This window comes from Trichosurus vulpecula, chromosome 6 (genome assembly GCF_011100635.1).
Source record: "Trichosurus vulpecula isolate mTriVul1 chromosome 6, mTriVul1.pri, whole genome shotgun sequence".
NCBI classification, from domain to species: domain Eukaryota; kingdom Metazoa; phylum Chordata; class Mammalia; order Diprotodontia; family Phalangeridae; genus Trichosurus; species Trichosurus vulpecula.
The window spans coordinates 70,848,244-70,860,388 of NC_050578.1; the positions used below are offsets into that span (position 1 = coordinate 70,848,244).

General features: G+C 38.3%; 1 pseudogene; it reads right to left on the minus strand.

The window, feature by feature from the left end:
- Positions 1–682: 682 nt before the first annotated feature.
- Positions 683–4,292, minus strand: LOC118854642 (annotated as a pseudogene).
- Between the last annotated feature and the right edge of the window lie 7,853 nt (positions 4,293–12,145).

Consider the following 12,145-nt stretch of genomic DNA (forward strand, 5'->3'; position numbering starts at 1 on the left):
TTCTGTGAAAAATAGACAGCATTGTAAAAAATTAGGTTTAGACCAGTATTTCATACTATATACCGTATAAGATAAACTTCAAATGGATATCTGACCTAGATTAAAAAAAAGTCATAAACAAATTAGAAAAGCAATTAAAAATACCTTTTGAATCTATAGATAGGGTTGAGTTCCTGAGTGGCATGTGACAGAGAAGATAACAGAAGAAAAAATGAAAAATTTTTGGCATGCAAAAGTTTTAAAAAGTTTTGCATTAACAATTCTAATATAGTAAAGAAAACGAAAGGTCATAGATAAGTAGAGGGAATTATTTGAAGCATTGGTAAAGTTTCCATTTTCAAAATATATATGGAACTAACTAGAATCTATAAGAAGAATAACTATTTCCCATTTGATAAATGGTCAGAGAGTATGAACAGTCAGTTTTCAAAAGAAAAATATTTTTTCAATGAGCTTTTGTAATTTCTCTTAAATTTGTCCAATTCTACTTTTTAAGGACTTCTTTTCTTCAGTGAATTGTTGTACCTCTTTTTCCATTTGGCCAATTCTGCTTTTTAAGGCATTCTCTTCATTGGATTGTGTTCCTCTTTTACTGGTTGTCCTATTATTATTTATTTTGGTTTCCAATTGAGAAACTTATTTAAACAGATCAAATAAAACAGGTGCCTCCTTGTCTCTGCACTTAGAAGAAGGTGTTGGGCCTCTTGGTAGTAAAGTGTGGTTTGCGTTGGCGATGCAGAACTCTGCGGGGCAGAGGGAACTTGATTTTGGAGTAGTGAAACTGCTTGATTGCGGGCTGGCGGCACTTGCTGGCAGGAGTTTCTTCCACTTTCGTGATCTGGATGGAGTTGGCCCGGGCACGTGACGGGCTCCTACATCTCGGTAGCACTGAGGGATGTCACCAGCACTGGTCAGGTCCCTGTACTGCCTGTACATGTTGTGGGTCCCACTCCTGGAATTGTAGTGCAGCCAGATGCCAAAATTTTTTCACTCTAACAGGGGACTTTTCAAAGACCTGTCCGCAGTATACAATTTATCCAGAAGACTTCATCTTTTTCAGCTGAGAAATGAAGTACAAGAATCGGGACTTCAGTTACAACATGATTAGGAGCAAAGATCGTCATCTGATAAAGAGGCAGCATTGGACTCTTGGGAGTAGGCAGGCAGCATCCAACTACCTTATGCTCTCTTAGGGTGCCCTGGTGCTGCTGCCTCACTCTCTGCCAACCCACAAAAGCCTGTTATTTTTTAAGGTGTTGTTTTATCAGTATTTTTTGTGTGTGCCTCCTTTAACAAGCTGTTCACTCTCTCCTCATTTTTATATCATACTCCTTTCTCTTCCCAGTTTTCCTCTACTTCTCTTATTTGTTATTTTTTTTCCTCTGAAGTGCTATCTTTTAATTGGGGATAATGAAAATCTATATTTGTAAAGGCAGACTGTTCCTTGTTTTATTCTCTCATAAAATTGTGTGATTTGGTTGGCAATATATGTAAACCTACGTTTGTATGTGAGAACTTGTAATGTATATGAATGCATATCCATGCATATATGTGCTCACATGTTCCATTCCAACAACTCACAGGCTAGGCAATAATACAAGGTCATATTGTGTAAATTTCAGGTGGAATTTAATAGTCACAGGGACTGTTGTGATTGCACTAACTGAGCCAATTGTAGTTTATATTTACTAGCATGTAAGAATGTGTGCATTTGTGTCTTTTAAAAATAATTAGTCAAGCCAAAAAACTGCACATTTTTTATAAGGGAGGCACAATTTATCTTATGTTAAATATGGTGTTTTCTTTTAGTGGCCATACTTAAAAAAATTGCCTGCTCCTATTTGTGCTGTTTTTTCTGAGCACAGATCCATAAGAACTCCCTGTTCAGAAGAAAGGTGAAGAATTCCAGAGACCAATTCATATTTTTCTTTGAGGGTTTGGATGTAGCAGTTTTGACTTTGTTGTCTTTTTCTGAGTTTGTGTTTTGATCTTTTCTGCTACCATAGTAAATTTCTATAGTCGGTTTTGCTCATTTTCCAGTCTATTTCTTGACTTTTAACTCTATGCTAAAGTGAGGCTCTGTTTCCTGAGTGGAGAGGGCATTATCCCAAGCTTCAGGGGTGTGTGTGTGTGTGTGTGTGTGTGTGTGTGCGCGTGTGTGCATGTACACACAAAGTTGTTTTCAGAAATAATTCTGGGGACTTTAAAGTTTTAAGTTCTTCCAAGGTGGTATGATCTAGGGAGAGGTGTATTTCCTACTCTCTTGGTCTATGCTGTGGTCTGTGAGCAACTACAAGCATTCTTTTCCACCCTAGAACTGTGAACAGGGTCCCAGATCCCCTATAGCTGCAAGCTCTGGCATGTTAGTGCTCCTCCTTGCCCTGGGACTGAGACTCAGGACTATATGTATTGATCAAGATCCAGGTATGGGCAATGCAACAGAATTTTGCCCCCAGTGCCAGCCAAAGGACCCCTAAAATCTCTTGACCGATTGTCTGATTCCCTTACCGTCTGTGGACTGAGAAGCTTGGAAACTGGCGCTGCTGCTACTGATTCAGTCCCCCCACCCCTGAGGCCTACTGCTGATTTGCTGGGGAGCAGGCTGTACTAGACAGTGCTCCACTCTCACCCTGATACAACAGACCTTTCCTGCTGATCTTCTAAGTTGGCTTGGGGTGGAGAATTGTTTCACCCCATCCTTTTGTAGGTTCTGCCTCTCCAGAATTTGTTTTGAGGTATCATCTAAAGGTATTTGGAGGGATTTGGGGGAAAGCAGGGGAGTCCTTGCCTTTTCTCCATCATCTTAGCTCTGCCCACTCTCTCAAAGGAAAAAAATCTAAGCAACCCTTAGGCATTATCAATCAATAATAGAGAAGCGAAAAATTAAAGTAACATTTTACACCAATCAGGTAAGCAAAGTTGATGAGGAAGGAAAATGGAGGAGCTAAAGAAAAACTAAAGTAACTAGGTAATGCAGTGGATAAAGTGCAGCCCTGGAATCAGGAAAACTCATCTTTGTGAGTTCATATTCAGCCTCAGACACTTACTAGCTGTGTGGTTCTGGGTGAGTCACTTAACCCTATTTGCTTCAGTTTTCTCACCTGTAAAGTAAGCTGGAGGAGGAAACGGCAAACCACTCCAGCATCTTCACCAAGAAAACTCCAAATGGGGTCACAAAGAGTCAAACATGAGTGAAAATGATAGAACAACAACAGAACATATTAAGTAACTATTCATGAAATTAATGAATTGAAAAGCAAATTGGAACTACATCCTGAAGTTTAGTAAACTGTGCCTACTCTGATCCCTTGGTAGCAATACTAAGTCTCTACCTCAGAGATCAGGGATAAGAGTACAAAAGTATTTATAGCAGTTCTTTTTTTGTGGTGTAAAAGAACTAGAAAATATGTGGAATCCTCATAAATAGGGAGTGTCTCAACAAATCATGGTATATGAATATAATGGAAATAATGTGCCATAAGATAGGAAACAAGGTACAATTTCAGAGAAAACTGAGAAGGCTTAAATGAGTTAATGCAGAATGAATTGAGAAGTAGGAGAATAATTTATGTAATAATAATATTATAAAGATAAGCCATCTTCAAAGTCATAACAACTCTGATCTGTTGACAGAAAGGCACAGAAACAAGATGCTGACCAACAATGCATTTTTATGATGGCCAATGTAATTTTTTGTCTGACTGTGCATATTTGTTATAAAAGTTTTGTTTTTCTTATTTTTCCCCAATGAGGTGATGGAGAGAAAACAAATTTTCATTACTTAAATTTTTTTTAAAGTTATTGTGGGAAAAATGTTAAGTAGCTTTTACAAGGAGATATTTATCAGGGAGACACAGCAAAATCAGAAGTATAAAGATATCCCTTGAGTCATGAGTACACTCTTCCCACACCATCTCAGTTTCTGGGAAGAGTAGGGTCAAACATAAAGCAGTTGCTAGAAAGCACTTGTCACAAGTTCATTTCCTAATGTAGTCTAGCTGTGTATGAGTTACCCCTTAGCTATATAACATGGAAACTTAGCTGCTGGTTTAAGTCACTCCTGGGCTGAATTAATTATGTCTTTCCTCAGGGTTATCTCTTTTCCTGTCTAGGTTGCTGGACATCTGATGCCTCTTCTGACCTTTCAAGATTTTACAATGTCCTGTACCAAAGGAAAGGAGACACACATTGGAGGCAATCCCATTCCAGACATAAGCTTGTCTTGTTGGTGACCATACACTTACAAGTTGGCTTGATGAAGTAGGAAAGGCACCTTCCTCATGGACATTCATGATACCTTTGGAGTCTTTTGTATGTACCCTCCCTCAATTCTGACTCATTAGCCAACCAAAAGGTCCCTTTTCACCTCACAGTCAAAAGACAAGAAAATTTGCAGAATAACTGTGCAAGATGAATAGATATTCTAATGGTGTCCCCTGTATATGGTCTTCTTTATTGCCAAATTCTCTGTTGATATTAATGTTATAGGTTCTGAGACAAGTCAGAAAAGACTAGGCAGGACTTAGAGAAATTGCATGTCCATTGTGGTCCAAGTAATGCAAAATCTTGATTATGACAGCATTTTAACTGTCTACTGCAGTGTAGTAAATAGTGGAAAACATCCCTATGTATTTCCTTTTTTTGAAAAAAATTGCGGTATTAAATTCACAGACTTCATCAGAAAGGGAAAATGATTTGACCCTTGCATTCCTAAGAGTTGAACTAAATCTTTGGAGGCACACTTCAAAGCTCTGTAAATAATATGAGTAACAGTCCCGACACTTTGGAAGCCGTGATGGTGGGGAGTAGGGGGAAATTCCCTCTCTGAAGAACACCCAAGTATTTAAAAGAAATGGGCTGTTTTAAATATCTCACTGTTTTTCTTCTTCAGGCTCCATGCTGAGGTCCATATTTTCCTTTGCAATGCTTATGCTGCCAAAGCCCTTTTCTCAGAGGTAGGCTGACAGTATACTGAATTGACTAGTAGGTTCAGCAGAACAAGTTTATTTGTTGTGTGGCCTATGTGGGTTTGAGGATTCTTTCATGAAGCAAAAGGCTCTGCAAGTTTGGAATATCAATGGCACTTTAAAGACTAGAATTGGGAATTAATAGCCATGATTTTTTTCAGGCCCCAGAAAAGAAGAAAAAAGGAGGGAGAGAGAAAGAGAGACAAAGACAGAGACAGAGAAAGACAGAAAGAGACAGAGACAGAGACAAAGACAGATGTTTGAAGATGAGAAATGGAATTTCTTCAAGGACACTAATTGCAAAGTAGGCACCCTGGGTTTTCATAAATGTTCCATTGTCTCTCTGGAATGAACAGACTACCATGGATTTTGCAATATGCTCTTCGTGATTCCAAGACTTGAATTTTTAACTCAGATGGGGGTGAGACTGAATATAAATACACACACATATATAATGTTATTCACACATATATTATACACACACTCACACATACACTCACACACACTAGTGTTTTCCCAGCTGAGCCTTGGGAAAAAAAGAATAACTGAAAGCAGCATAGCTTATTTATTTCTGGTGAGTTAAGCATCACATTTATTTTAAGCATCTTTTGTGGTTTTTTTTTCTACCACTCCTAAATTCCTTGTCTTTCTACTAGATTGTAAGCTATGTGAGAAAAAGGACTGAATCATATAGTTAAGTTTCTTCCAGTACCTTTCAGAATGTACATAACAGTAACTAAATAAAGGATTGCTATTTGAATTTCTCCTATCTTTTCAAAAGAAAGAGAGGGGGTGGACATGGGATGTGATTATTTTCCCAAACCTCCATTTGGGGCTTGACATATGCATATAATGCAATACTTTGCCCTTCAGTTCAGTCCAACATTCATCAAGCCAGTAGTCAGGGCTATAAAAACTAAAATTATATAGTTCCTTCCCTCAAGGAGTGTATATTCTACCAGAATATATTTGCATAAGCTAATGAGAGGCAGAGGGCACTACCAACCAGAAAAGACTTCATGGAGAAGGTGGCATCTGAACTGAGCTTTGAAGGACTTCTGAGAGGCAGAGGAAAGGAGGAGGTGTATTTCAGCTTTAATGGGGAGTTGGCAAACATGTTCAACATGGGCAGTTATTACAATGAATGGCTCATGTGGAAGATATTGGAGAACACACTTCATAGAAGGCATGGTGACATGCAATGAAGTGTCTGCTCCCCAATTTGAAACATATGCAGACTTTCTGTCATTTGTTTGGGTCTGTTAGCCATGTGATGAAGAGACAGGTGCTGATTGGCTGCATAGCCAAAAGTAAGGCACATTCAAAAGACATTAACCAAGTGGTGCTACTTCCTTGCTGTATTCTGCTGATGATGTTCTTGTGTTAGAGCATAATGGCCTCTATTCCCTTTTTTCTTTATTTTTCCAAAGAGAACAGTTTGACTCATTGTCCCATTTTTTTCCAGATCCTTTTTGGACTCCTGTCTTCAATGATCTATATACAGTGTGGTTCCTTTGCAGTGCTCCCTTGGCTCGTTCGTGAGAAGGTCCACCAGAAATGGTTAAAGTTGAGTTTGGGGAAATTCTCTGCCCATTGCACAATTGCTTTCACTTTGTCTGTTAACCTCCAAGTCCATATACTTCTATGACACTATTTACCAGTATTCTGAATTTATTTCATCCTCATAGCACTACAAATACTTGGATCATTCTGAGTTTGTGTGCTTTTTCAAGGCATATTCCTACTCTTCCATTCAGTCATGATGCAAAGCTATTTACCCATGTCTCAAATTTGGTAAGCGATTCCTCTTTATTCTGTGTCTCAGAAGTTGGGGAACATCCATGGGATATTTAACTTTTTGCAAGTCCTCTTCATGTGTGATTTCAGCACTTTCTACCCTCAGATACCACATGTATTCAAAAATAGGTCCTCTGAAATTTTTCATCCATTCATCTTGTTTAGCTCAGATGCTTGCCAGTCCTTTACTATTTCTGATACATTCTCAGCTCATGAACTTTCAGAGGAGATAGTTTTGCACCAATTATGGCCCAAATATTCCTTTCTAATCACTAAATAATTTTGACTGGCTAAATGATAATCAATTGGGGCAGGGCAGGAATCACAGCAGATTGGGATTTTAAGTCACAGAACTATAGAAACACCCCAAGCCCTCAGCTGCTCATCAAAGAGAAAGTTTTGGGAGTCCAGGGGATTGATTCTGGCAAAGATACTGGGTCCTGAGAAGAGCCCAGGAGTTGAGCAACCTGGAAGGTGCAAATCAGTGCCACATGTCCAATCTGACACCATCCAGGCCTGGTGAGGAGCCAGTGCAGCAACTGGGTGACCTTCTTGACCTAGCCAAGCATTGGACTGACTGAGTAACCAAGATGCCATTGAAGAAAACAGCTACCCACCTCCTGTTGGAGAAGTTGTGGGCTCAAAGTCCAGATTGAGACATGGTGTTTTTTCTTTTTGTTTTGGATATTTTTGGGGGAGATGTGGACAACTTGTGAATTTCTTTTGCTCACTATAGATATTTGTAATGACCATTTTTTTGTTTCTCTTGCTTTCTCAATGGAGATTGGGGAAGAAATTTAAGGGAGAAAATGTTGATCTGAAAATAAAATAAGATTTAATTTAAATTGTAAAAAAAATCAGGATTGGCAAATGAACTGAAAGAAATACTCACCCCAGACACAAATGAATCATAGAGATACCACTGGGCATGTGGAGTATGCTGTGGATGGAGTGAATTCCCATGGAGATTGGGATAACCTCCAGCTATGAGAGATACCTACTTGTCTTAATGAATGTTTTATCTTCCAACATCTACTGACTAAATAAATCAATGGGGCAAATGACTGAAAAGGAAACATTAATACTACATCAGAATTTTTCTTGGTTAGTACTCTGAGTAGTGCTCATGTAAGGAGGGCTCAAGGGCTTTTCCTTGTTTGGGCTATTAAATATGTTAATATATTAATTCTAGGTTAATGTGACAAACTGAACAGTTAGTGTATTGTTATTGCCTAAGCATAATGATTTCAGAATAAAACATAGTAGATTTCCTTAAGCTGGTATATCATAAATGGAGCATCTAACTAATGAAGGAAAATCTAGCAGAATCCTGTCTTCCAACTTACAAATTGAGTTTCTACAAACCAGGCAATGGCTTACTTTGACAGAGGGAACACTTCTGGGTGTACATAGTGACTAAGAAACGACTGAGCTGAGTAGAAAAGACTCTTGGGAAGTCTAAAAACTTCATTTTTATTTCACTTGAGGTCACAGACTTTTGCTCTTTCTCTCATGAAAACATCAGTTACAGAGAAACAGTATATAGTAAAATTTAGTAGCTGGGTCAAAAGGACTTACAGAGAGAATAATGTGCCAGGGTTGATTCTGTTTTAAAAGACATGTTTATCCTTTTTTTTTTCTACTGAAATTTCTCATGCATACTGTACTAAGCTACACGACCCAGAGAAAGGTTGACATTGCATAATTATTTAGAAAGACTCTAAATGAGGAGAAGGGGGAGCTCATTGCAAATTTTGTTGTGAAATTTAGTTCTGTATTACTTTCAGAGAAAGACCTCTAAGGATGTGAAGCATCTAAGCATGTAAATTTATTCAGGCCTGCTTTTGAGTATTAAGTTTGTGCCCACAACCTCCTTGCATAATTAATTATTTTAAAAATTAATTTGTAGTCCTTCTGCAACAGACTGTTTTCTTGGGATGATGAAGCATTGCTACATACAGAGGTTTAACCACAAAGCCTTCAAACTCTCTAGATCATCCTGAAATGTTCTTTAATCACTGGTACTCAAAGTTAATGCTCCATCTGACCAATTCTGGGATGAGATATAGCACATGCTAGAGCCCGTGGAGCCCATTCACCAATTTCAGCTGGAAGGATTGCTTAGTAGCATTTCAAACTGTTATAACAGAGATTTGGTGCAAGTCTAGACTACCTAAAATGGAGATACTTACATGGTAGAAACTAGGGACCTGCTTCTGTAAGACAGGAGGCCTGGGGTATAGGTAGATATTCTGAATTGGCCTACTACGTAGTTGGAAATAGCCTCTTCCCATTGACTTTGTAGCTGGAACTGGTTGAATCTTTTGAGGCAGGAGAGCTGGGCAAAATAGAAGTAATTAGACTTTTTCACCACCTGCCTGGAGGTGATACTCTGAGAATAATAGCTTTAAAGCAATCAAAGGAAAGAGACTTCTACTGTGCCTAAGCTAAAGGCCAATGCCATGACTGAAATAACACTGTAGTGCCAGCTGAATAGGGACTTAGGTATCCCAGATAAAGAGCATGCAGCATCACTCAGTCAGACCAATGGCCTTATTAATGGCCAGACAAACTGAACAGTGGGACAACTCATCAGCTACCAATGCCAAATGTGAACTTTGTGAGCACTTTCTGGATATTGAAACCTTGCAACTCTGTAGTTGTGCCTTGCCTAGCCATGTTTATTCCCTATATATGTGCCTCATCGCTGTTATAATTTAAGTTTGTACCCCTCTCTTTCCTCATGGACTCTGTGCATATTATTGGGAGGGGGTATTGCAGTTATTGTTTTTGCTGTATCATTTGAGCAACTGCCTTACAGGTGGGGACTCATGAGGTAGTTCTAGGAGGATAGTTACCCACAGCATACCCCCCAAGGCACTCCGTACCCTAGAGTTGGTAAAGTCATGGTACCCATTCTTCTGGGGACCCAACTTGCCAGTATGAGTGGGAGTTGGATGAGTGATACAAGATGGGTGCTACATAACTCACTAATATAAAACTAAAATATGCCGAAGCCAACCACACATCCCTGGGGAAATCTACTGGAGACCTCCTGCCACATGGAAAATGAATCTCTAATAGCCACCTTGATTTTGGCATTCTATCCAATTCTTGATCCAACTATTTTTATTATTGTTTAGTCCATATTTCACCATCTTTTTCTACAGAAATAGTATGTGGAAGGAAGAGCCAAGATGACAGATTAGAGGGAACAACGCAGAAGAACTCTCAGTGTTCCCCTCTAAACAAATTTAAAGTTTTACCTCAAGTCAAATTTTGCAGTGGCATAGTCAATAAAAGGTCAGCGTGAGACATTTTTTCTGGCCTAAGAAAACTTAGGTCATCTATAGGACTGAGGTGGAGGTCTGTCTTTGGTGCATGTGCTCACACCTGTGCACACACACATACATGTTCACACACACAGTAGCAAAAAAAGCAGCTAAAGCAGCAGCAGCCACTATTAGGTACCAGCAGCCAGAAAGAATGCAAATATCATGGAGCCACCATCAGGATAACACAAGGCTTCCACATTAAAAGAGTGAAGAGCTTGTAATATGATGTTCCAGAAGGGAAAGGACCTCAGAACCAAGAATACCTACCCAGCAAAACTGATTGTAATCAGTCAGGGAAAAATGGATATTCAGTGAAACAGAGGACTTTCAAGCATTCCTAATGAAAAGATCAAAGCTAAATAGAATATTTAACATTCAAACACAAGAATCAAGAGAAGTATAAAAAGATAATATGATAGAGAAATAATAAGGGACTCAGTAAAGTTAAACTGTTTACATTTCTAAATGGAATGATTATACATGTAACCCCTAATAACTGTCATTAGGAGGGCAATTTAAAAGGACTTTACAAAGACAGTGGGTATAAGCATGAGTTGATTATGTTGGAATAATTCCCCCTCCACCCCAACAAAAAAAAGAAAGGATGAGAAAGAGGGATGCACTGGGAAAGGGGGGAAAGGATAGGTAGAATGAGGAAAATTTTCTTGCATTAGAAAGGCTTGCAAGGAAGAACTTTTAAATTTGCGGGGGAAAATGGTGGGGTTGTTGGGTAATGCTTGAACCTCATTCTCATCAGAATTGATTCAAAGAGAGAAGAATTTGCATACACATTCAGTTGTGTATAGAAATTTATCTTACCCAAGAGGCAAATGAGGGTGAAAGAGATAAAAGAAAGGATTATAAAAGGTAGGTCAGATTAAGGGAAGTAGTGGTTAGAAGCAAAGTAGATTTTTGAAAGGGACAGGATAAAAAGAGAGAGAGAGACAGAGAAAGAGAAAGAGAGAAAGAGAGAGAGAGAGAGAGAGAGAACAAAAGAAGAATCAACAGAAGAAAATGGGATGGAGGGAAATACAGCTAGTTATCATAACTGTAAATGTGAATGAGTTGACCTCACATATAAACAGAATTAAATAGAAGAATGGATTAAAAACCAGATTCCAACAATATGTTGTTTACAAGAAACACTACTGAAATAGGAAGACACACCCAAATTAAAGTAAAGGATTGGAGCAGAATCTAACATACTTTAGCTGAAGTAAAAAAAGGCATGGGTAGGAATCTCAAACAAAGCAAAAGTAAAAATAGACCTACCTGAAAGAAATAATCATGGAAAGTACATTATGCTAAAAGGTACCACGTACAATGAAGTAATATCCAAAATTTTTTATAGCAAGTTTCTCTGATAAAGGACTCATTTCTTGGATATATAGAGAATTGAGTTAAATTTACAAAAACAAGATCCATTTTAATTGATAAGTGGTCAAAGGATATTAATAGGTAGTTTTCAGAAGAAGAAATCAAAGATATCTATAGTCATGTAAAATGATCAACATCAGTATTAATTAGAGAAATGTAAATTAAAACAACTCTAAGGTACCATCTCACACCTATGAGAAATGACAAATCCTGGAGGAGAGGAGGGAAAATAGGTGCATGAATGAACTGTTTGTGGAACAGTGAATTGGTTGAACTATTCTGGAGAACAATTTGGAACTATGCCCAAATGGCTATAAAACTGTGCGTACCACAGCAACACTACTAATAGGTCTGTATCCCAAAGAAAGAAAGAAAAAGGGAAACAGCCTATATGCACAAAATATTTATATTAGTTCTTTCTGCAGCAGCAAAGAATTAGAAATTAAGACAGTGCTTGTCAACTATGGAATGACTGAACAAGTTGTGGCATATGATTGTTGTGTAGTACTATTGTTTTATAAGAAATGATGAGTGGAGTAGTTTCAGAAAAGTATGGCAAGACCTATGTGAACTGATGCAAAGTTGAATGAGAAAGACCTCTAGATCATTTTGTATAGTAACAGCAATGTTGCAATGATGATCAGTTGTGAAAGACTTGGCTACTCTGAT